Raw genomic sequence first — 25120 nt, forward strand, 5'->3', positions numbered from 1 at the left:
AGTTTATACAGAAATGTCTCCCTACCACCTCTTTTCATTGCTTTGTTAGACTCCGTTTACTTTCTGACTTAGCTGACTGACTGGAAATGTAAAATATACTATATGACAACTGATTGTGATTACAGTTTAAAAAAAACTCGAAGATGAGAGTCTGCAAGCTAATAAAAACACTTTAGAAAGATTCTGTGGTGACACACAAAAGATACTACAGGCGGTTGGGTATCTAAAGACAAGGAGAAAGATGGTTAAAGAAATATGAATTGTCTGAATGTGACTCAACATACCTCCTTACAAGACACGATCACATTCATGCATGTATCCTGTTCCATGAAAGTAAACAGAATTACAGTGATTTCTCAATAAAACAGAAGAGATAGCAAACTTACCCCACTTTTGTTTTCAGCTTACACACTCTTTTCAGAAAATTTTCATCATATTTAAAACTTAACATATGGTAAAACAAGAACAAATAACATAATTTTATTATTGATGGCTTGCCCTCAACCTTCCCTACAACAGAACCAAAGCGGACAGCTACTACCATATCATACAACCTGTAAGCTGCTTTACCAATGACATAATTAGGAGAAGGAGCAGCACCAATATACCTAAGGATTTTGTATTTTCAGATTCCAAATAGAACTCTTTTATAAAAACTATTTTGATGGAGCCAGAGCAATGCATGATTAGATTCATACCACATGGAATTTGCTTTTAGAGTTCTCTTTAGTGAAAGCGGTTTAATGTCAATTTTTGGAAGGCTTGTTTCTCTCCCTTCTTCTATCAACAGCATCCCAAAAAGTAATTAATTCTGGAATATGACCAAAGAATTTAACCTTGTAATTATCTAAAGAAGATTTAAAAAACACAATAAAAATGTTCATTTACCATATAGTAACTGTGCTTCTTCAAGATGTTGTGGTCAGATCACACTGCAGGTTTGCGTGCACGAGATTGGATTGTTTTGAATAGCAATGTCCGTTGGTGCCATGCACCTGCCCTGTCCTCCTCATGCTCCTGTGCCTGGACATTAAAGGTGGAGCAGCTCCAAGCCTCCCTCCATTCCCTCACAATTCAAAGTCCTTGTTGCTGAGAACTCCAAAAACAGAAAAGTGCAGGTTGTGGGGATCTCAAAAACCAGTTACTGTAGGGTATATAGCCATTCTCTCTACAAGAACATGTCAATGTGGATCTCACTACAAGTAACTGGAAGGCTGTATCCCCTCAGGATGGTGGGAACAAGGTGTATCAGTTAAATACTGGTTGTAGTTTGGTATCCTGAATTTGACATCTGCTCTACCCAGGAGTGTCAGAACCCTGGTAGAAGTGGGAGTGCCATGAGGTCCTGCCCCCTGCTCCTCTCATCCCCCCGAGGCCTTGCCCCCGAGCCAGGCAGGAAGCCAGAGCTAGGCCGTGTTAAGACCTTCCACCTGCCATGGGCAGGGGGCCAGGGGGCCCAAGAGCAGTCCATAGCCAGTGTCCCCTCCCCAGGGCAGGTGGAGGTCCAGGGCTCCCCACAGTGGCCTGTGCTTCCTGGGCAGCTCTTACACCCAGCTCCAAATTCCAGCCTGGCCAGGGAGTGGGGCCTCCTGGGGAAGAGATGCAACAGGGGCGGGGCCACAGAGAGGGGCTGGGCCTTGTGGCGAAGGGGGTTAACGCCCACCTTAGCTCACCCCACCGGGAAGAGGTTGGTACTGATGGCAGGAGCTGTGCTTCACGGTGTGAAAGCTGATCACCTTATCACCGCTCCACGCCTGCCCAAGGCTTACAGCTTGGGGGGCAATGCAGCCCCCTGCCCGAAACTACACCCATGTTTAAAAGTGGGTGAGCATGGCCCCTCTGGCTTCTCCAGTTCCAGCACCCCTGGCTTTACCCACTAAGTCCAGTGCATAATGCTTGATAAAGGTCAGTGGATTACTCCATGTTGTTGCCTGGCAGCTCTCAGAAATTGGCACATTTCTGAAGGAGGCAGAGGATGTTGTTGAATGGGAAAGGTACAGCAGAGTTCAAGCAGCAAGACTCAGCAACCAGCTGGTAAGTTGGCAAGAGACACTGTGATATCAATTTTGGTATCCTCTGCAAGAAGGCTTGACCTTTAGAATGCCTGGATGTGGCTATAAACAGATGGGATGATGGTTTTTGGCAATGTAATAAAGCAGCTTCCTGGGCATATGTAGTGTGTGTAATTTCTTTACTTCCTGTGCCAAATGTGGCTTCAGGAAGAAAACTGGCAGGCTGGTCGACTGATTTAGATGAAATTCTGAGACCCCCTTAGGAATGAATGTCAGGTGAGGTATCAGCACTTCCTTGTCCCTATGGAATGTAATATAGGGGGTTCAGCTACCAACTTCCAAAACTCACTCTCACTCCTGGGTGAAGGGATCTTTGTGCAATACCATTGAGAAGGAATACACCAGCATTCAGAAGGAGGAATATATCTCCTCATTGAAGGGCATTAACATTTACTTTACCACTTTACGTAATATGTCACAGTTATCCTCACTTCGGCCGAAATCAAGATTTAATGTACAGATACAAAATTACGAAGTTTTTGGAGATATGTTTTATTAAAGAATCAGATAATTATCAGACATCCGGCAACACTGCAGACTGCTCCCACCCTTGTACCAAGGTTAGGCAAGTATGTACTCGTGTAGATTAGTTAGATTAGTATGTGTTGATACTCCTTTTGTAAGGGTTGATCAATGAGACGTGCTGAGTGCTGCAATTACGGAAAAATGTGACGCAAGACGCAACATTTAAGGTATCACAAACAGGTATATTGCAAAAAAAAATAATGTTTTTGTTTATTGATATATGAAGATATCACAAGAGATATTAACCACTTAAGCTCATTTCTCACACGGGCTCCCGTTACCGGTACATTTGTTCATTTGTACATGCTTCCATATCACTCTGGAGGACTTATTTTATATGTCATCTGTTCAACGGTCTTTTGGTAGCGTTGTTTGTAATTTTAAATTTACTGAAAAAGTCGCGTGCAGCAGGCATATAAATATACAGTAAACATTTTTGCATAAATTAGGAGTGATTTTTGTGATATATCCAGAGTGATTGGAAAATGTCCAACACAACTTTGGGGGTGAATCCTTAGGTCATTTTAAGAAAAAACATTTCTGTGAACATGTGTCCTAAAATTCTTCCTAAGGGAGCTACAGTCCCTTCAAGGAGGTGACGAAAAGTTAATTTCTGATTAATATCTCAAAAACGCTTTAATATAAAGTAATGAAATTATGTCTGTGTCTAAGCATTAGTATGTGCTACCATATTACATCATCCAAAATTATTTAAACCATAGGCGTCCTAAATGGCGGTTGGTCATTTTTATTTCATATTTCAAGAAAGGCTTGTCGTCGACTGCCCCTGGCTATGAGCGGTAATATTATGTTCCATAATAAGTTAAGAATTTTTGGTTATTATTTATTATTACGTTTAAAATTTATGGTTTCAAAGTTGAAAAATAAGTAATAAGTAAAATTGTTTGTATCATTCTAAGCATCTAAGCAGATTAAAATTTTTAAACAGTTTTCTCGAAAATGGTTAATTACACAAAATAAATTAAGAGTACCATTTTAATGCATGTTTTAGCATTAAATCGTATTCCAGGGTCGTATCTGTTAAATAGTCAAAGATTTAAAAAATATTAAATAAAATTGGCCCAGTCCCCCTAGTTCACGACGCCTGTAGTTTAAATCATTTTATTTGAATGATGTTGTATGATAGAACATTGGAAATAAACTTTAATGGGAAAGTGGATTCAAATTGCAAGCACAGTCCTTTTAGTAAAGACAGCAAATTTTTGGAAATACGTTTTTCCTTCATCAGGCTGGAAACATTATACAAGATAGAACCCATTATTTGCTCTACCTTGTATTATCTATTCAGGCTGATGAAGCAAAAACATATTTCTGAAAATTTGCTCTCTTTACTAAAAGGACTGTGCTTGCAATTTGAATCCGCTTTCCCATTAAAGTTTATTTTCAACCTTGTAACATGTAGCCTCGTTACTTCCCAACAATTAATGTTGTAGAACAGCGATAGCACGTACTAACGCTACGGCACTTACCAAATTTCATTGACATATCTATATTAAAGCGTTTTTGAGATATTAATTAAAAACTTGGGAAATATTTCAAATATTTTACTGCAAAATTTCATAAGAAAAAGTAACTTGCAATTTATAAATAAAAATTTATATTAATTATGTACATTAAAATACTTCTTACTTCATTAAAACTGCAAGAAACATTTAAAAAATTAAAATATACTTTAATAATAATTTTGTGTAAAAAGAAAAGGCGATCATTTTTGTCCAGAAAATCCAAAATAAATTTGAAGTACCTTAAGTGGTTAAGATATCACAAGCAGGTACGTTATTAAAAAATGTAATGCTTTTGTTCATTGCTTTTTGAAGATCATAACAAGAAACATTTGGATGCGGTAGCAGCACATGAAGATTTGGCCGTGGCTTCAACAAAAAATCAAATCTGCCCCCCATGATTGAAAGCCGATTTACGGAAAAGGATCTCAACGACGTCTTTAGTTTTGAATTTGAAAAGCCCAAATTTGGGCTTTTGGGAAAAGCAAAGAAGAAATCAGCAACGTGCAAGCTGGAAGAGGAAGCGAATGGCAAGCTCAAACCATGTAGCTTCAAGACAAGTGAAGCAAGTGCCATGAAAAGTTTCAACCATTGGCGGCATGTAAAACGTAACCTCCTGGAAACAATGCGGCTCTGGTTACAAGAAAGGACTAGGAAGATGAGTCAAAACAGAAAGCTGACATGGCTAAACAACGTTCATCTGGCTCTTTGAAAACTCCTGGAGAAAAGATTGTTTGTGGAGCTTCATCTGAAAAGAAACCCAAAATTAAGCAAACAAAACTTGACTCATATTTGAAGTCCTCAAAGGTTATAGTCACCATGGATGCCAATACTTTCCGGGAAGGTCTGATGGAAATAGTTTGCTTGAGTTCAACACCACTCACTACCTTCAGGCTAAAGAACAAAGGATTCCAAAAATTGCAGGTGAAATGGGTTGGCAGCTTGGCGTTTTGACGGGGCATGATGCGGTTCATCATTTAGCTATCAGCACAGCTGAGTCTCGTCACGAAGAGCTCAAGAAAGCTTTGGAGCAAAAATTGTGCAACCTGAAAATGGATGCGGCAACCTGTGGAAAAAGAAATTTCCTTGCAATCAATGCTCAGTACTATGAAGAAGGAAAAGATAAATCTGTGGTAAAAACCTTGGACATAATTGACACTGAAGGACGTCACAATTCTTCGTACATGAAAAGTCAAGTAAAAGCTATTTCAGAAAAATTTGGGATCAGTGAAATGCAAGTGCTGAGCATCTGCATTGACAATGCAGCAAACATAATGTGTACCGTCAAAAATTTCAGCAAGGACAATGAAACCATTTCTACCTCTGAGAACAGGGATGTGGACAGAATTGAAGCTATTTTGCCTGATGAAGGAACTAAAGGAATGGATGAAATCGAACTCAACATGGATGCTGCTGCGCAATGGGTTAATGACCCTAGCCTCATACTTCCAACACAGCTTCATGAGGATGACTCAAAAGTCCAACTGATGACGTGTGGTATTCACACTCTTCAGTTGGCAATTTGGGATGGACTGAACAAAGAACATGAAAAGAAATTTCTGGCAAAAATTCGACAAGTCGTTGTCAAACTACAAACCCCAAGTATTCGAAGTGTTCTGCTTGATCTACATGGGGTAACTCAATCATTGGATACCGTGACTCACTAGGATTCAACATTTGCGATGATTGATCGGCTTCTCGTTTTTCAATCTTACTGTGAACAAGTGGCTGCTGCTGGAACAAGAGAACTCAAGTTAACAAAAGCTGAATGGGATGAAGTGAAGAACCAACGAGACCTCTTGGCAAAGCCAAACCAAACAACCGTGAATCTTCAAGCTGTCAGTGTAACCCCAAGAGTTTTAATGAAGGAATGGCAGAAACTGTCAAAATTCTTGCAAGAAAATGGTGGACAAATTGCAAAAGGAATTCTATCCTCCATGCAGAAATGTGAAAAGAAGCTTTTTGACAATATTCATTTCCTTGCTGGAGTTTATTTTGACCCATGGTATCGGATTCTTCTTACCTCAAGGGAAATACCAAAGGCAAAAGAGGGGCTCCTTGATATTGCTCGACGACTTGAAAAACAAAATCTATTGCTACATTTGAACTCTGCGAAAGAGGTTGAAGAAAATGAAACACAACAAAAGTAATCATCAACAACTGAATCTGCGGTTACAGAAAGTTCACATCCTTCAGAAATAGCAGGCTGTTCTCAAACTTCTGTCTCTACTCTGAACTTGTTCGAGCGTCCATCCCTGAGATGTCTTCAACCATCACAGGGAAATGGAGATAACTCAAGCATCAATTCTTCAGAAGATGACGCCTTCGAAAAGGAATTGGATAAACAAGAAAGACACTGGCGAGTTTCTGTGATTCAAAATTGTAATGAAGCATTATTCGAGAGAAACTTTTGGGAAGATTGTGAGGCGATGGAGTCTATTGGTAGGCTAAAAGTTAAGTCTGTTTTTGAGGCCATTCACACCTACCCACACCGCATTCAGGCTGCCTGTAGAATTGCTTTGAGCATGCCAACAACTCAAGCTAGTGTAGAGTGACTGTTTTCGGCTTTAAAGTTAATTTTAAATGATTTGCGGCAGGCTATGAAAGACGATTTGATTGCTGCAATAATTTTTTTACAGAATGAATTATGAATGATTCTAGTTTGTATCACTGTTGATGACATTTAAATTGTTTTAAAAGTCTGAATAAAAATAATGTTTTTCAAAATTACAGTATGCTCTTTTTTATTTAGTTAAAAATTAATTTGAGTCGGAGTGCGGAGCAGAGCCGGAGCAGAGCTGGAGCAGTCACTATTGGTGCCGAAGTGGAGCTGGAGTGGAGCAATTCAAAAATTTGATTGCTCCAAATCCCTGCGTTGAACACATGCTGAGTACCCTGAAGCCTATTTCTGTAGCCTTGAACAAAATGCAGGGAAATAGCTGACTCTGTTGAAATGTGGAAGGAAATGAGTGAGATCTTAAAAAGAGAAATATGCAATGACAGAGTTAAATTACAAGCATTAAAAAACAAATGGGACAAATACTATCTCCCATTCATTTTCTTGCAAATATTCTCAATACTCGGTACTAGGGTCAAACCTTAACTGCTGAAGACGAGGAGCTGGCTATGACATGGACATCCAGAAAGCATCCCTCCATAATGCCAACTATAATACACTTCAGAGCTAAGGGTGAACCATTCAAGAAATACATGTTTGCTGATGATGTTTTAAAGACAGTCACACCAGTGAACTGGTGGAAGTCACTTAAGCACTTGGATTCAGAGACTGTTGAAGTGATAATCTCACTTTTAACAGCAGTAGCTTCTTCTGCCAGCGTAGAAAGAATATTTTCTTCCTTTGGACTAATTCATTCCAAATTGAGAAATCCATTGGGACCTGAAAAAGCAGGAAAGCTTGTTTTTCTTTTCCAGATGATGAACAAACAGGAAAATGAAGGTGAAGACGACTGAGTTAGCTGCAGAAGCCAATATTTTAAGTTTCTCATGTTGACCTGGCTGACAAAGTCGATTTAATTTTTGGGTTTTTGTTTTTTAAATATTTCATTTAACTATTTTAGTTAAAAACAATTTTAACATAAACAAGCCTGATTTTAAAAAACTTGAATGTTTAACTAAATTCAAAAATTCATACGCTTGTTTTGTTAAAATATTATATGTTTGCTGTTGAAGAAAAAAAATCTAGAATACAGAACATTGTTGTTTTAGTTAAATGAAACAATTTAAATGTCTGTCTGGTGATGTTCTCCTCCTAATACAGCCTGACAAGAAAATCCTCCAAATATTAATGATTAACCTGTTGAACTGGAGATAGTTCACCTCCCAATGACTTCATAAATATCTGCTTCAATTACCTGTGGTAAATGAAATAACCAAACAATCATTCATATTCTGATACAGCTGTAAAACTAATCTGAAAAGTTTTCAAAATAAATCACTTAAAAATGTATAGTGTGCATCTTCTAAAAATGAAACCTACATCTACCTCTGAGTTGGGAAGAATATGTATTAAGGTTATAACAACCAACAAGAATGCACTTTTATGTAGAAATCAATGATTAAATCAAGTCTTCCTGACTAGTGTTTTAAATCAAATCCACCCTGTTCAGTACTGACTGTCACCTACTGAATCACTAATACAATCTTCTGCAGCACCCTAGCTGAAGGGTATCTCCTATCTAAGTTCTTACTTAAGCCTGCCCCGGCTTAGCATACAAGAGTAGACAAGATCACATTGGAGGCAGTATTTCGACAAGCTGATTGTGGATGACTTAAGAATTTTTCCAGCAGAAACATGTTTACCACAAGTACTATATAAATGCCATTGAGTTACACTGTAAAAGCCAAATCCCAAGCCTCCGGCAGGTGTAAAACACACATCAGTCAATCATTCACTCCTATCCAGCATCACACTGGGTTGATGCATTTTGAGAATGGGTGGTTTGATGTGGAAGAGTACACTGGGGAGCTCCAAGCCCAAAAAAGCAACCCCCGCCCCCCCTAAACAGCCCTCTGTGGAACCTGTTTTCCTTATCCTCTTTCTTCAGGCAGGGACCTAAGGAGGTTACTGAAGCCCTGGGAGGAGAGCTGCCATGGAGGGGAGAGAATGAGACCAGAATCTATCCCAGAACCCACTTCTTCCAAGTCATGTAGGAGCGGTTAGGAGGAGGCCCACCGATTCCTTTTCCAATAGATTTCTATCACAAAGAAAGGAATCCGAAGGGAAAAAAACCTCAAACACTCCAACCTGATGGTCTTTCTCCCTTTGGATAACTGCTCTGAAGTATGCCTAAGGATATGCTGTAAGAGGTCAACAGTCTCTTAAATGCTTTGCTGCTGACTGTCACACACATTTCTTTCCATGCATTATCTTCTAGGGTCCTTGGGGAAGGGGTTGGTGGCTGCATAGTTGCTATGCTGATAGCTCTGAGGGAGCATGTTTCTGGGGTCTTTTCTAAAATGGCTGTTGAAAGACCCTATCTTTTATAGAAAAGGAGTACTTGTGGCACCTTAGAGACTAACAAATTTATTTGAGCATAAGCTTTCGTGAGCTACAGCTCACTTCATCGGATAGCGAGGTGTAGCTCACAAAAGCTTATCCTCAAATAAATGAATGCATCCGATGAAGTGAGCTGTAGCTCACGAACGCTTATGCTCAAATAAATTTGTTAGTCTCTAAGGTGCCACAAGTACTCCTTTTCTTTCTGCGAATACAGACTAACATGGCTGCTACTCTGAAACCTATCTTTTATAGGATTCCAATCCCTCCCCTCCCCATCAAATGACTTCTCTGGTCAGCCTCAAACCCCATCAGGTGATCATCGGGTGCTTTGTTGCTTGGTCACCATCCATGTGGGAGTCCAGACTTGAAAAACTGGTTTACCCTGGATGACAGCCAGCTCTTTGTCCAAGGGTGCTTCCATCTGAATGGGTGATCATTAAGGTTTAACAACCATACATTATTAGCCCTCATCTAGGTACCAGATTTTCTCCTGACACCTCCAGTGTATTTCAGCTCAATATGGAGGCTACAGAACAGGCTTATAATCAAAATAGTGCTGAAAAAACAAACTGGAGTTTGTAATTTGAAAGAGAGAGAGAGAGAGAGAGAGAGAGAGAGAACACAAAGGGTTCATAATATCAAAAAATTCAAATTTGTACCCAGGCAGACCCCTAAACTGTCACAGTACTCATGGGATACAGAGTCCTCTTCCACAAAGTCTCCATACAGCTCTTAAATAGGTTTGACCCTTCCACAGACATGTAAAGTGTTTCAGGAATTGGTCTTAATTTTGTCACAAAACTTCATAAATAACTGAAAAAAAATCAATAGGTGTATATGGACAGTCTGTATGCCTACAGAAAAACAATTTAATCTACATTTTATATTCTAATCTCTGCCTTCACTCTGAGAAATAAAATTTTGCTTTAAATACATAACATAAAAATTACAAATCATTCCCCTGTCTAGGGGTGTTAGAAGACACACCTTACAATTTAATTACTATCCTGTGGTAGGCTCTTGAAATACTTCATCCTGAGTTTTGCATTTTTTAAACTATAATATAAATGGCAAATGTATGTACTGTACAAAGCAAGCACTATGTGCAGTCCAAAATGTAATTTTATTGTTAACATATATGCTTAAATATTCCAGGGGGAAAGTAATTTTCAAGAGGTTTTTTGGTACCTTTATTTGTTCTTAAAACATATTTTGCTGACTTCACATTATTTACAGGACTTCATCTGATAGGCCATTTTTTAAAAAGAAAGTAGCGTTCATATCTATCAGACATGTTGTTTTACAGACCTCAATTCCCGTAGAATATTCAAAATGGAAAGAAATATGGAAACCTTCTCCAGATAAAAATGTAATCCTTCCTCAGCCTCTATTTCCTTCAAAAAACCTGAAACAAATTGTACCAATATGCTCTCCAACTATACCAGCTCTCCTTATAACTACCATCTTAAGTTAATTTGGCCTAATTCAATTTTAGCATTGATTTGTCTTTCCTGGCATGAGGATGTTTAACTTTGGTTTTGTTCATCCTCTATGAAATTAAGAGAACAAAGATTTGAAAGTTGCAGAATGTGCAAACATGAGACTAACATATCAATACATGATTTCATATGAATAACTGTACTTTTAATTTTGTGCATTATAAATGCTGATGATATGAATAAGATCCTCACAAAAGTTGTTAATATTTAAAAAAAGAAAGATTAATGTAATGATATTTAAGAAAAGCAAGACAACAGAACAATGTCTAAACACTTAGCCTCCTTCAAACAGAAATGGTCTTTGTTTAGGTTAATGTGGAAACCATCTCTATTTGATTAACACATTTGAAAGGAGATCAGTATGGCATTTGAAAGGAGATAGTTAGAGAAGCATTAATAGGGTTAATACTTTAAGGTATGATATATTTATACTTGCATGACACAGGTCTTGCTTTTCAAAAGCATATAAAACGTTAGTAAATTGTTTTAATATATTTGATAATCCATAACCTTTTCAGGATATTAAAAATCTTCATGTGTACTGAAACTGACTGTTTTATTAAAAAAGAGTTTCTTAGCATGAAACTTTATTACTGACCTTCTGGTTCAATGCAACTTTTTGTTGGACAAGCTTCTGCCTTTCTTATAAATGACTCCTGCAGTAATGTATCCTTAAATGTGAGCAGCAACGGTTCTATATGATTTTGCCACACTATCTGCTTTAAAACTGTGGGTTAGGTGGGAGCTGCTGGCTCCTGGGGGTGGAGGCAGAGTAACCACAGGTGATTGGATGATAGGAAGCTTACAGGGCTATTTACTCACCAGGGGGAAAAAAACCTGTGTTACTGCTGTTCCATTTAAATCAGATTCATTATAGCCACAAAGTGAACTCTTTTTTAGCTTCTTTTTTCATATTTAAACACACACATACATGCACGCAATTGGTGTTAATACCTGAATGGGCATCTTTGTCCATCACGCATAGATAGGGACTTGCATTTCTCTAAAGATGTTTGCATTTTAAAAAAAAGCACCTAAACATTCTCTGGCCTCCTGGGGAAGGGAAATATCTTCAGATTTCATATTTGCAGTCCTTATAAAAGGATAATCCACCATTACAGTACTATTATAAAGCACTCGCAAACCTAATCTTCAAACCCACACAATCCAATGCTGAAATGTTTAAAATATTTCTGCATTAGTTGAAGTAATTATTTTAAAAAACTGAAATCACCCCTTTGAAAACAGTGTTGTAATAAAATAAGAAGTGTAGCTAGAGAGTATACCCCAGTTCTGCTGAACTGTTATAGAGACATGCTGTTCTGCACATTCTCCTATATATGGTTTGAAATATGAAAGTGCTAAGGACTGTAATTGGAATAACAGTCCAAATATTCCTGTGACATAACCAATAAGCAAGCCTCAGTTGGTTAAAAATTATCTTCCAGAATGAACTAAATCGAAAAGTATAGCTGTAGTTTTATTGCTTCCAATGACATACAAAAAAAAATACTCTATGAACAATACAACCACACACCAAACCCCAAACGCAGTAACATTTTTATTCAACTGTTTACACTGGTTTGGTTTTTTTAGTGTATCATGTCATTACACTTTTCATAATGAAGAGCACTCTAGATTGTGTACACCCCAAAGTGGAGATACACCATCTGAGAGTGTACTCTGGGAGGCACAGTCCTTCAACTAGCCTGCTCTTGAGGCCTGTGTGCAGGAGAGGGGGCCATACTCCTCCTCTTCCCACGCTTGTGGAGACAGTTTGCAACCCCAAGTGGGACCAGTCCCTCTGCTCCCTATATGCAGGGTCTGCAGTTATGTAAGATGGGGATATGGAAAGCCCCTCAAGCCGTACCTTCTGTTCCCACACACAAGGGCCAGAGACAACCTGGCCTTAGCCATTCTAAGCAAGTCCCAATCCTGGAGCCAAGGCAACTGCTTCAGACACGTTATTCATCTATGTAGAACAATATTGCAGGACTGGGGCTCAGGACACCATTTCCCATAACAACACAGGATATTCTTTTATAAAAGTAAAAAGGGGGTAAAGGATTCTTATTATGAAAAGAAAACAAGAACCACTTTAAACCTCTGTAGATATTAATACTTTGCACGTCACCCCTACCACTCCTACTCCATCCTTGCCAACTTGAGCTCTGCCTTCCTCCCATTTACTATTCTCTCTCTCCCCTGAAGTGCACGGGACTCCCTTCCTGCTTCCCTAGCTGTCCCTAGGGTTGCCAATCCTGCAGGATTGTCCTGGAGTGTCCAAGAAGTAAAGATTAATCTTTAATTAAAGATTATGTCATGTGATGAAACCTCGACTCCAGGAGTATGTCCACCCAAAACTGGCAACCCTAGCTGTCCCATGCTCCCAGCTCTTCCATGTTCCCCACCTGATCTCTCCTCCCCTGCTAGTACCCAGCCTGAGAGAGGGGCCAGCAGCAGGGGGATACAGTTATGTCAGGAGTGCAAACTGTTAAGTGGAAAAGAATTCTTGGGAGGAGAGAGGCAGGAATTACTCTTGAAAAACCTTACGCCTACTCCTGCTGCAAGCTAAAAACTTTTCCTTTGCCCAGTACAGTGCCCTCCTGTGATTCCACAAAAGCCTTGAAACTTTTCCAGTTCTCAGGGGACATACCCCTAAGGTGTTACCCCGCGTCCTCCAGGTGCCAAGTATTTTTAAACCAAGTAAATTAGATACTGCCCCCCAGAAATCAAAAGCCTGGGGTAAAAATACCCCCAAAGCTAGAATCGTATAACAGCAAGTGTATTTCTTCAAAATATTGAATAGATCTAAAAATTAAAAATACTCCTGCTTTTAAGACAACAGCTAATTGCCTCATATTCCCCTGAAGATTATAGGACCCTCTTCTTTTGATTTTTCTTCTGAAACCTCAGCCTCTAAAAATAAATGTGGCAGAGCTGTAAGGTGCTGAGTGTCATCAACTCCCTCTGACGTCAGTGTGAACAACGGCCGCCCAGGTCAGTGGCCCCATTGTTTGTAATCAATAGTAAACTGGTTTTTCTTTACTTTAAACATTCACCACCCAGGAAAGATACAAGCTGTCTGACATTAAAAATCTACTGAAGATCCTGATATTACTGCAGAAAAGAGTATTTCCTTTAGAATTTTATAGCTATGTTCATGGCTACCTTGTTGGTAGACGTGAATATAATGCATTTGATTTAAGTAGCAATCCTGTGCTGTGTTTCGATGTCAGACGCCTGCACCTGTGCAGAGCCCTGTGTGACTTCAACAGTGCTCTGTGCCGGCCTATATGGAGCACAACGCAAGATTGGGACATTAGTGATCTAACTAAAAAAAAAACTGAAAAGGAGTACTTGTGGCACCTTAGAGACTAACCAATTTATTTGAGCATGAGCTTTCGTGAGCTACAGCTCACTTCATCGGATGCATACCGTGGAAACTGCAGTAGACATTATATACACACAGAGACCATGAAACAATACCCCCTCCCACCCCACTGTCCTGCTGGTAATAGCTTATCTAAAGTGATCATCAAGTTGGGCCATTTCCAGCACAAATCCAGGTTTTCTCACCCTCCGCCCCCCCCCCCCCACACAAACTCATTCTCCTGCTGGTAATAGCCCATCCATGTAAAATGTGTGTATATGTTTTACACACACGCGTGCCCCCGCAAAAAAAAAAATCCCAATTGGTTGGTTGGTTACTTAGGAATTAAGGCAAAGGAAGCCACACAATTGTACAGGACATAATTGACAAAATACAGCGAATCAGTACATTGCTTATATTAAACTGTTAAACATATCTAGTAAACTAGATATTGTTTTCAAACTATTCATTTAAGCTTTTTTCCTCAGTCCACATATACAATAGCACTTCCTTTTACTGAAAGGAGGATTTAAAAAAGAAAAACCAACCAACAGTTTTGTTTGTGTTAATTTTCATAATAAATTGTGAGTGTAATTGGGTACAATATCTGTAATGATTTTAGAGCACGGTCTTTTTTTTCATCTTAGGTGCAGAACTACAAAAATAACAACAGGAAAACAGTTCAAATTCTTTGAGTCCTGGTACATACCATAGTCTTGTATAATAATTACATTTCATTATGGAAACAATTACAGAAGTGTACAAGTCTCCATAAAAGTATCATATACATATTCATAATGTGGATGATGGGATGGTTTGCACCTTCAGCAAATTCACAGATGACACTAAACTGGGGGGAGAGGTAGATAAGATGGAGGGTTGGGATAGGGTCCAAAGTGACCTAGACAAATTGGAGGATTGGGCCAAAATAAATCTGATGAGGTTCAACAAGGGCAAGTGCAGAGTCCTGCACTTCGGAAGAAAGAATTCCATGCACTGCTACAGGCTGCAGTTCTGCAGAAAAGGACCTGGGGATTACAGTGGACAAGAAGCTGGATATGCATCAGCAGTGTGCCCTTGTTGCCAAGAAGGCTAACGGCATATTGGGCTGCATTAGCAGAAGCACTGCCAGCAGATCGAGGGAAGTGATTATTCCCCTCTATTTGGCACTTGTGAGGCCACATCTGAAGTACTGCGTCCAGAGATTTCACTGGTGTCAGGATTTAGTCAAAATAAGTACTTTGAAAATGCTGTGTTTCCTCCTACTAGGATTGTTGACACATTTCCAAAGCAGTAACAAGTATTTTAGGTCAATTTGTAGAAGGGACCATGCTTTCCTTCTAGAACTCTTACCCTTACCCTCTCTTCCACCACAGTCTCTGGCACCCCCGCTGGCTTGTCAATTCCATACCATCAAAAAATCTCTTTTCTTTGTTATTATTGTCATCCTGACAAGGCAAGGCAACTATTTCTTTATACATGATTATGATGATTTACCCTACAAGGAATGTAGAAACTTAGCCAAACGAAACATTTTTCTAGCATGTATTTGCTTTCAAGCAGGACAAAATACATTTCAAAACCAATGCTTAAAAATGCTACATTAGTGCAAGCTGCGATGGAAAATACCCAGTTCATGTTCCTAGTGAGGGGAGCAGAATTTGCAAAACCACTTTAGTGTATCTCATTATAAGGAGGAAGAGGGAAGTATAGTTATTCATCCTCCTAGGTAGTTGGAGCTCCCCTGTTTCTTCATTTTCAGCACCACTTACAAAATCTGAGACACTAGTCTTCTAGGATTGCCTCTTCTAAACACAAGAGGTCTCCAAATCTTCCCTTTATGAATAAGAATAGAAAGCAGTGTGGCCAGAGTCATTAGGGAGATCTCTGTCTTGCAAACACTGATCATGGCTTCCAGAATACACACATGCTTCTTGGATGCATCTCAGGAGCTTGCTTCTCTCGCCTGGCTAAGATTTCCAAGCTATCTCCGGGGGAATTCATTCGGACAAATAGGATTTGCTTTTGACTTAGCATCCCTGATAGAAAGGAGATTATGGCTAGTTAGTTTGGTACTAACTGGAGTCCTCAGAGTTCCCTTACCCTGTCCGTTTGGTTCTAGGATTGGGTACAACACAATCTACTGCTGGTCTTGTGGGTTATATAATATCCTTACAGCAATGCATAAAGAGGGTGAAATTCTGGCCGCACTGAAGTCAGTGGCAAAACTCCCATTGATTTCAATGGGGTCATGATTTCACCCTGGTTCTTTCAAATTTATCAGCTGCCTTTGATATGACTGATTATGTGGTTCACTTTGCTTTTCTAAGAAATGATCCAGAGAGGAGTATGATTATATGAATTAGAGGATTGCTGTTCTGCTTTAAGCGCTGTCCCTCTTGGACTGTCATGGAACTCTGTTGTACCACCTTTTCTGCTCCTTTGAGGAAGGTACAGCCAACTTTTGTTAACAAGATTTGCAGTTTATTACCTTCTTGGTTTGGGATTATTGACATCTACAGAGACTAGAAAACTAAATAAATATTAGAGTACATCAGTGATGAGCTGCCAAAATCTTAACAACGGGTTCCCTCCTCACTCCACGAGGGGGTCGTTGCCCACCCCCGCCCCCCGGGACTCCTGCCCCATCCAACCCCCCCGCGTTCCTTGACGCCCCCCCCCCCAGGACCCCCGCCCCATCCAACCCCCTCCTCTGTCCCCTGACAGCCCCCAGAACCGGGCAGGAGGGTCTCATGGGCCACTGTAGTGGGTGCCCACCCCACCCCTAAGAGCCAGAGGCACCTGCCGGGTGGCGAGGTGGGGAGTCCCGGTGGTGCTTACCTGGGGCAGTTCCCAGGAAGCATCCGGCAGGTCCCTCTGGCTCCTAGGGGCGGGGGGGGGGAGAAGGGGGAGCAGCTGCTCCCCCACTTATCACATCAAAAGTGGCGCCTTAGGTGCCGACTCCCTGGGTCTCCAGCCCCGGAGCACCCAAGGGGAAAATTTGGTGGGTGCAGAGCACCCACTGGCAGCTCCCCGACCCTCACCCAGCCCCAGCTCACCTCCGCTCCGCCTCCGCCCCTGAACCCACCGCCCCGCTCTGCTTCTCCACGCCCCCCGCTGCCCCGCCGGCATCCAGCGAATCAGCTGTTCGGTGGGAAGCCGGGGAGGACTGAGAAGCAGGCCACGGCTTCCCACTCAGGCCGAGGGTGGCGGAGGTGAGCTGGGGCGGGGAGCGGTTCCCCTGCGCACCCCCACCCCCAGGTTACCTGCTGCGGCGCGGGCGGTCCTCCTCGCACCCTCCCACCCCTGCTCACCTCCGCCTCCCTGGGCCTGAGCGGGAAGCCGCCGCTTGCTTCTCGGCCCGGCCCGGCTTCCCGCATGAACAGCTGATTCGCGGGAAGCCTGGGGTGGGGGGCGGAGAAGCAGAGCAGGGCAGCGCGTTCAGGGGAGGAGGCAGAGGTGGAGTGGACGTGAGGTGAGCTGGGGCCAGGGGTGGGGCGGGGAGCTGCCGGTGGGTGCTCTGCACCCACCAAATTTTCCCCTTGGGTGCTCCAGGGCTGGAACACCCATGAGGGCGGCGCCTAAGGCGCCACTTTTGGCCGGTTAAATTTAGAAGCCCTTTTAGAACTGGTTGTTCCGCGATTCTAAATTAAATTAAATTCTAAATTTAACAACCGGTTCTAGCGAACCGGCTCCAGCTCACCACTGGAGTACATACACTATGGTATATATACATGTGTACTACATTGAATGCTTTTACCATTAGGGGCAGCATTTTTCCAGAAGACTAAGAAATATAGAAGCAGAATACAGTAAAAGATAAGAAATATAATTGGGAATGTACTTGGGCAGAATCTGATCTCAATTACCCACAATTACGCCATGTTATTCTAGCATAACTCTGATCAGAATCTTGCCCTCAGTGTTTTTCTTGGAATTATATTATATGACAAACTCATACTAACAGCTGTAACATGACTGCAACCATTGCCATACCCAGGGAAAAGTTATGACTCAGTTTGTAATTTTAGATCATTCTGATACCATCGAAGAAGTATCATTGGCTAGTGTTGTATGAATAGATTCATGCATTACCACCAAGAACCTTTTTCATATCTAGATTAATAAATGGTTTCAGAGTAGCAGCCGTGTTAGTCTGTATCCGTAAAAAGAACAGGAGTACTTGTGGCACCTTAGAGACTAACAAATTTATTAGAGCATAAGCTTTCGTGAGCTACAGCTCGCTATCCGATGAAGTGAGCTGTAGCTCACAAAAGCTTATGCTCTAATAAATTTGTTAGTCTCTAAGGTGCCACAAGTACTCCTTTTCTTTTTATAGATTAATAAAGTCATTAGAGATCTGATATAATCTTCTAAAATGATCCCATGCTTAGGAGCTACAGACCAGGATAATTAAATACACATTTTAGTCTTAAGGCTCTTGATAGAAAAAAGAAAACCCAAGTAAAATTTTAAAAGGTCATATTATTTCAAAAGTCATTAAAATACCAGGGCATTAGTTCACTGCAGTTTTAAATGTGCCAGACCTCCTGGAAGCTTTTAAAATACTATTGGTTTCCAAGATTTTATATCCATGTTGGCTTAAAATTAAAAATTTTATTCTGAACAGCAATAATGGACAGTTCTTAACTACAATGATTCAAAGCCACTAAGTAAAATTTCAAGTTGTGCAAGCTGAGAGGCAGTCTCCAAACTAAAATAATAACAAACATCTTACTGCATTAGAGATCCCTCAAAGAGAAGAGAACGGCAGCACCAGCCAATGTTTTCTAAACCCTCACATTTTCAAATGCATTAATTAACGTTACCAATAAACCATCCTATTTAAATGTCATTATTATCTCACTTTTGTGGCACATACTGAACGGGCTCAGTTCTGCATAATAAGAAGTCCTTCCAATGAGATGCTAAGCAACCAAAAGACTGACTTTAACAGAAATTCAAGTCTGGGCTCTCATACCACGGAATGCACACACTGACAATCAGAAATCCAGACTAGAGTCCTGCGTGGGACTATTTTTAATCCCACTCCTCCTATTATGGCAGCAGGTCCTGTGAGACCCTGGGGATCCTGGTCCTGCTCCAGGGCTCTGCACTAATCCTATGCAGGGTTCTAATTCAGACACTACATCTGGTTTCTTGTGACGCCTCACACATATACACTGTGGGCCCAATCCTGCAGCTCTTACACAAAACTCCCAGTGAAATCTCTGGGCTGCAGTCTCCCAGAGACGTCAGCAGAAGTTTTGCCTGAGTAAAGACTGTAGGATCCGGAAATAGGAAACTAAACAAATAGCTGATTTAAATAACAAAACAACAAAATACACACAGACAAAACCAATTACAACTATGATTTATTTAGGGCCAGATTTTATGCTCCTTGCTTGTGCTGAGCAGTACCTTAGTCTATGAGTTGCTGTGGACTACTTGCAGTGCGGAATAAAGTACTATTCAACATGAATAAGAATGACAAAGTCTAGCCCACATACAGGGTGAAGAGAAGGTGAAAGAGGCTCTTGTTAACAATTTACTACACCAAAAATAAAAGTAAGGCACAAACATTTTAAACAAACAAACCCTCACCTGTTTCTCTTTATCTGGATACCAAGGATTAATCGGGAAGTGTACAGCAAGCATTTGCTTTCAACATGCTGACTAAAGATGTAGGTTGCACTTTTTAAAAATTAGTTCTTTAAAGCTCCCAATAACTCCCCCATACTCAGAGTCATAAAAAAGGATTCACACAATGTTTAAGACGCCAATGAAAAATGTTGTATAAAATTAAGAATAACTCTTTAGAATGTAATTTCACAGACACACACACCATTATTCTGAAAATAGTACCAGGTTCCTGCAAAGAAATATCATGTGGGTCACTTATAGTGTGAGAATATACAGCAATGCTGTTTATGTGGAAGTCTGAAAGCACACACACACACACAAATTTTGAAGTGAAGAAAAAAAAAAAGCTCAATAATTACAATTAGATACTAAGAATAGGATAATTCTAAAATAGTGAGGTAGACTAATTTTCCAGGAAAATAAATGTAATTCTCATATCATTTTAAAAAATTTAATGTCTTTTACACATTTTGTATAAAGACTAAAAAAATATTTGTTTCAGTTTGTTTTGTTGTCTTATGATCTAACCAGACTGTTGACATTCTACTTTAACCTATGGCACCTACTATATTAAATAGAGTTATCACTTACCAATTCTTTCAAGTTTTCCTTAATTCTCTTTTCAGTTTGTTTTTAGAAGAAAAATCATAAACAAAAAATGGCTAGTCACAGCTCTGTTTTCCAAAAATTTTTTACAGCAGCTCAATTATCTGTTGATAAAACACTGACACTACTTGACTAAGGCGAGCACATAGAGTAGTTTTGATAGTGTGAAGCTTCAAGTGTAACAAAGAGGTTTAACAGATTTCCTTAGGAACAAACTCTTAATAGCTCTACTGGCCCCCAGTACTGGTCATTTAATCTGACCTTCACGGTATCCCAAACTGTTACACAGCAGTACTATATATCATCATTTGAATCCCAGATATTCCCAAGAGATCTACAGAAACTGCTTGTAACATTGCCACACAGTGCTGTCCCTAACTCCCCTCCACAGCACTGATTTATAAATCAGCCCATGGGAGGAACTAGCTATTTAAAGCTATACTCTCAAAATAAACTTTTTTAGGGAGGGGGCAGAGGGGCACCAAAATCCATAACAGAGTAAAGTTTGGAAGTATAAATGTAAAGAGAAAGTTTAAATAGCAAAGATTGTGACACAAACAGATGAAAGCCAAGAAAGTCAAAATTAAAGCTAACACTCCCACTATAGAAAATAAATAAAATAAAGCACAACAGCCTCTTTTGCCAAGCAGCAGGAGAGGGAAATGAAGAAGACTCTAGTCAGTTTCACCAAGCCTATTCAAAATCCCACTGCAGGAGTGAAACTGTCCAGAATCAAGTCCATTCCATACTGCTGCTTGGCAAAGCTAAAAGCAGCAGAGGTAGGCACTGGAGACTAGATTCACAAGAGTGACTTAGACACTAAACTGCCACTTTAGGCACAATAAGTCCACTATTTAGGCACCACTGACTTTCACAAAACCACTACTCAGGGAGTGCCTAACCCCTGTAGGCACCTATGGTACATCAACACTGCATTAAACAAATGACAGAACTGAGTCTCAGAGCCCAGGTCAATTGACTCGAGCTATCAGGGCTCAGGCTGTGAGGCTAAAAATAGACATTTGGGCTTGGGCTAGAGCCTGGGCTCTGTGACCCACCCCTTCCGTGGGGCCTTGACTCCAGATCAAGCCTGTTCATTTACACACCATTTTATAATCCTGCAACTCGAGTCCCACAAGCCTGCCCAAGTCAACTGACCAGGGCTATGCCACATGTCTTTTATTGCAGTGTACACATACACTATGTTTCCACCATTACATTCTTCCAGGTGCCTAAATTTTGACAGCTGGGTATGTGTACAGCTGCCTAATTCCTGATACCAACCAGCAGCTCAGTACCTAACTCATGCCTAAACCCTGATGCGATTCACAAACAAGGTAGTCCCCCACCTTGGAGAATGTCTATTGGGTCAATCCCCACACACAACACGGGGCAGAGGTGCTGTGCCACTCTCATACCCAGTGGTTACAGCTCTCACCCAAGCACCCATCTCCACTCTGCCTGATGTGGAGCAGGGACCTAACCCAGATCTCCCACCTCACAGATGAGTGCCCCCTAACCACTCTTCTCTCACACTCTCCTCTGCCCCACTTAATACTTAATGTATACACAGTGAAACATCTCCAACAGCAGGGGCTGAGAGCCCCTCAGAATACCCAATAGCCCAGTCAACAGAGAGGTGGGAGACCCAGGTCTCACTGCCTCTGCTTTCTATCAGGCAGAGACAAGACTTGAACCCAGATCTCCTACACCTTCTGTAAATGTTATATCCACTGGTCAAAAGCCTGGGGAGAGGGAGCAAGGAGGAATGTCACCACCTTTCCCTCTTTTTTTGGAGAAAAACTACTAATCTGGTTTGGGGCCCTGACTCCCTTTGAGAATGGGGAGTAGAGCAGACTATACACCTCTCTTAAGCTACCTTAGGCAGATCTCTACTTAGCAGGCTGTCTCTTGTGAATTCCTTTTTAGGTGTCAAACGCTCCCCATGTATTCTATAAGGAGCCTAACTTGAGGCTGTGAATTCTACTAGACAGCCTAAAGTTAGGTGCTGCAATGCTGAGAATTGCAGTGCTTAAGTCCCTGTGGTGAATCTAGCCCTGTGAGGATCACCCAACAAAATGGAAGATGGAGCTGAAAAGAGTAGGAGATACTTTTCTCCTTACTCTCCCACCCCCACAGCAGCCAGGAGGCTCTGGGGAAGAAAAGAGTACTAGAGATACCCCATCACTCTCAGTGGTGAGGCAGGGATGGAGAATGAAATGTTTCCCTTCCCGCAGTCATAAGTGCAGAAGCTCCAAGTTTATTAAAACCACCTACTAGCCAGAGGCTGATTAAAAAAATGGAGCCCTCAGTCAGGAACTAGGGAATAACATTGTGGTGGCACTTGGGTAAGTAGATCTTCAGATCAAGACTGGATGCCTTTCTGGAAGGTATGTGTTAGTCAAATACAAGTTACTGAGCCCAGTACTGGAGTGACTGGCATGGGTGACTGTTATACAAGAGATTAGACTAGATAATCAAATAGTCTTTTCTTGCCTTAAAAGTCTAGGAATTGAAGCACTTTTCTCCATCTAGTGCTGCATACCAGTCATTTCCCCAGGCTCTTCGCTAGTGGGGCCTTTCACACAGCAGATTAAACCTCTGCTAGTAAATATCTGGTACATTTTTCAAGTCCTAACAAGGCCATATGTTCCCGTTGCATATAAGAGCAATGGTAGGAAACAAAATATCAGCACCCGATTCCATGCCTTTTTCATGTGCAGCTACTGTTCTACATTTTATTCACCTTCACCATAGGACTGATGGGGATGTCGCTATGCATCATAATGAACCAAACCAATAGTCCATCTACACAAATATTCCGTCTCTGACAATGGCCTATGATGGATGTTTGAGGGGAAAATGAATACACTTCCCAATATACCTAGCTAAGCGTGTAATAACAACCTACTGAGCAGACTTTCTTCCTTACCATGGGTAGTGATTAGTTTATAATTTGGATATTTTTCATAACCATTATCTTAGCTTGTGTAACTGCAAATACTATATTCATCCCTATAAATGTCTAAACTTTTTAAAAATGTTGATAAGCTATTTACCCAAATATATGGCAGTGAATTCGACAGATTAATTACATGGTGCATAAAAAGTATTTTCTTTCATCAGTTTTCAATTTGTATCCTTTACTATTCATAGTGTTGTCTTCTTCTATGTATCATTTTCCATAATATAAGTATCCAATCAGACGTTATTTTATCATATTATATATGCTTGTCTCATATATCCGTCCATTTACTCTTCTCCTTTCCAGCCAAATCATCTCAGGATTGGTTGGCTTGTTTGTTTGTTTTTGGGGGTAAGCGTTGTTTGTTAGTTTTCAGAGTAGAAGCCGTGTTAGTCTGTATTCACAAAAAGAAAAGGAGCTACAGCCCACTTCATCAGATGCATGAAAGTGCTGCAGCTCACAAAAGCTTATGCTCAAACAAATTGGTTAGTCTCTAAGGTGCCACTAGTACTCCTTTTCTTTTTGTTAGTTTTGTTTCGCTTTTTAAAATCTTTCCTTGCTTGGAACATCCTCTCTAGAGCTGGTTGGAAACTATTTCTCATAGAAAATTTCAACTTCAAAGTCAAAATTTTCTGTAGAAAGTAGAAACTCTTAACAAAAAAACCCCTGTTTCACTGAAAATCCAATTTCTGTGGAAAATTCTCAGCCAGCACTACTCCCCATCTTATCCCTGAAGTACTCCACTAACAGTCAATTTTCCACACTGGGGACTGGCTTTAAGACTCACCTGGAGGTTGATATTCCTACTTATTTGTTATTTCTTATGTTGTTTTTAACCAATAACAGGGGTGCTTTACGTCTCACCCCATGGTTACCAGGTTTTCATAACAGCCTCTCGTGTAAGATTTCAGCAAATGCCTTAGAAAGTCTCAATTAAATCTAGTTTCTACTTTTTCACTAAATTGTTAACTCTTTAAAAGTTAAATTCTAACAAATTAGGAAAGCATGATTTACCCTTACAAATGCTACACTGATTTTTCCCCTTACCATATTGCAGTCACCTACTCACTCTGTAACTGGATCTTTCACATTACTCCAAAATGTGTCTAAGGGGCAGCTAATCAGTGTAATTCCTAGGCTCACATTTAGCTCTTTGTAAAGAGGAAGTTACAAACTTGACCACCTTCTAGTTCTCTGATTGCAGTGCCATTTTTAATTTTTTTATTAGTAGCTCAACTACTTCATTCTTTAGTTCCTACAGAATTCTAAGAAAGAGGCTTTCTGGTCCTAAATTTATTGTAGTTTTCTACCACTATTTTCTCTTTTCCATATCCACCATTAGAAGTAATTTCATGATAGATACTTTATCCCCACCAGTCACAATAGTAAACTCATGCAAATAAGTTAACTTCTGAGCACTGCCAGCCTTTGGGTTCCATATGAAATGAAGGGACATAGGACCAGAAATGTAAGGGCTAAGCCTTTTATTTAGAAAAGGTAATCCTCTAGCCCTTTTCCTAGTGAAAATAACATTGAAATACAGACCCAATGTAAACACATTACTAGGATTGAAAGCTTATTACTGATTTTTCCTAAAGATCATGGTTACTCATGAGGGTGACCAGGTGTCTGGTTTTTGACCGGAACACCCAGTTGAAAAGGGATCCTGGCGGCTCCAGTCAGCTGGTCATTGACTGTCTGGTTGGCAGCACCACGCAGCGGGGCTGGCAGGCTCCCTGCTAGCCTCCGCGCTGTGCGGCTCCCGGGAAGCAGCCAGCATGTCTCCCTCTGTCTCCTATGCATAGGGGCAGCCAGGGGGCTCCGCACATTTCCCCCACCTCAAGCGCTTCCCCCGCAGCACCCATTGGCCAGAAACCGCGGCCAATGGGAGCTG

At 40.7% G+C, this 25120-nt stretch overlaps 1 protein-coding gene across 5 annotated transcripts in view; it reads right to left on the bottom strand.

Annotated features, from left to right (window-relative positions):
* Positions 1-25120, bottom strand: part of SLC7A2 (solute carrier family 7 member 2) — a 106321-nt gene that overhangs the window by 31435 nt on the left and 49766 nt on the right. For 2 of the 5 annotated variants that reach the window (XM_073341922.1, XM_073341918.1), the window contains exon 1: positions 11238-11306. The exons of 1 other annotated variant lie outside the window; for it this stretch is intronic. The gene's annotated coding sequence lies outside the window, so the exon portion shown is untranslated. Of the gene's footprint in view, positions 1-888; positions 967-11237; positions 11307-20246; positions 20289-25120 lie in introns of those variants that run through there. 2 more of the 5 variants (XM_073341920.1, XM_073341921.1) reach the window with 2 other exon arrangements.

Source organism: Lepidochelys kempii, chromosome 4, assembly GCF_965140265.1.
Source record: "Lepidochelys kempii isolate rLepKem1 chromosome 4, rLepKem1.hap2, whole genome shotgun sequence".
NCBI classification, from domain to species: domain Eukaryota; kingdom Metazoa; phylum Chordata; order Testudines; family Cheloniidae; genus Lepidochelys; species Lepidochelys kempii.